At 55.0% G+C, this 1,624-nt stretch overlaps 1 pseudogene; it reads right to left on the bottom strand.

Annotated features, from left to right (window-relative positions):
- Positions 1-175, bottom strand: LOC142766397 (U2 spliceosomal RNA; annotated as a pseudogene).
- Between the last annotated feature and the right edge of the window lie 1,449 nt (positions 176-1,624).

Here is a 1,624-nt window from a genome sequence, read left to right as displayed (position 1 = left end):
GGTGAGTGGGCCGATCCCGGAGGTAGTGCAATACCGGGCCAACCCGTGGCGGAGGTGAAGCAAGCTTCAAGCACTCCGCCGCATCACAAAAATAAGTTTAATATCTTGGATCCAAATAGGATCCGTATCAGATATTAAGCTGATAAGAACAGAGTGAGGTTGTCAAAAGAGGCAGCACACAAGAGAGGAAGTAGAAGTCTCGGCCTTGCTGGCCCGATCAAAGGCCGCCCGGACCTCCGGGACCACCGGGCCAAACCAAGGGTGCGGCGCCCTACCGGCTGCCCCAGCGTCCACCCTTTCTCACCAAAGGGCTTGGCCAGTCGCCATGGCTTAGAGCCATGGTGGAGCTGCATTGGAGCAGGCCGGCAGAGCAGGGGCTGAGCCGCACGTCCACCCAGGGCCGGGGAACCCTGGGCTTAGTCGGGAAGGCCGCCTTGGGCGACCACCCGCCAGCTAAGCAAGCGACCCCAGAGCTTATAGCTCAATACAGCGGTGATAGCGGGGTGAGCCTTTTGCCCACCGCGGAGCGTCACTCCCCTGCTGCCACACCCCGAAGTGAGGCCACCAAGTGGATCCCGCAGGCATAACACCTTCGCGGGTCCAAAGACCCCAGACAGTCCTGCTGGAGAGGCCAGGTGGTCAGGGGTGGGTTTGGACCCACGCCCTGACCTCAGGACAGGGGAAGAACGTATAAGTTGCGGTGCAACTGCCCAGTCAGCTCCCGAAGGAACCCGGTTTGGATGCACCGCAAGCGTAAGAAGGAAGCGGGAAAAGAGAAGCGAGAGGAGAAAGAAAAAAAAGAATGAAAAGGGTTGTCCCCCCTCAAGGGGGGGCATCCAACCCCGGCCCAAAGGCCAAAAATGTAGTCCCGAGAGGTAGGACTACACAAGGAGAAGTTTATTCAACTCTCAACGCATGAAACAAAAAAAACAGTACAGTATGCACCGCCGGGTAATCGGCTGATAACTACATCAAATACATGAGTTACTTATAGCACAGAAAAAAAAAAGAGTAACATTGAACAACGGATGTGTGTATATACAAAGGTGAGTAAACAAGGCGTACAGAGAAACGAAAAAAACACGCGGGCTATATACATATATACAATGCCGGAAAACAAGATGAGCAATGGATATCAGTTTCCCCACGAATGAATATAGACGCTGGGGGGGGGGGGGGTACACAACAAGGTCTGAGTTACACCTCAAAAGATTGACACTTGGGATGCATGTAGAACGCACTACTTAAACATAAGGTGTTGGAGCAGGAGGGGGGGGGGGTTAGAAGGGAGTGATTGGGGCGGCTAACTTGCCGTCCCTGAGGAAGAAAAATTTCGTATGCCAGCGACGGAGGAACTTTTCCTCGCCGCTGGCTTCGAGTTCGGCCGATAAATAGGCCCACAGCAGCCTTCGGATCCTCGAGACTGCCGGGAACGCGGCTCGTACTGGTTTCCTGCGCGCTTCCGCAAGCGATCGCCTCTGCCATAAAACCAACACTGTGAAAATCACCACGAGTTGGGCGAAGGCGCCTTTGTTACGTTTGTGGTTGGGAGGGGTGCGGATGCCGAAGGAGTGGGCCACCATGCGCCACACGGGTTTCACCGCGACGCATTCAAACAACGCGT

Source organism: Rhipicephalus microplus, chromosome 6 (genome assembly GCF_043290135.1).
Source record: "Rhipicephalus microplus isolate Deutch F79 chromosome 6, USDA_Rmic, whole genome shotgun sequence".
Lineage (NCBI taxonomy): Eukaryota > Metazoa > Arthropoda > Arachnida > Ixodida > Ixodidae > Rhipicephalus > Rhipicephalus microplus.
The sequence above is the reverse complement of the archived record's forward strand: the minus strand, read 5'-3'. Positions and strand labels throughout refer to the sequence as shown.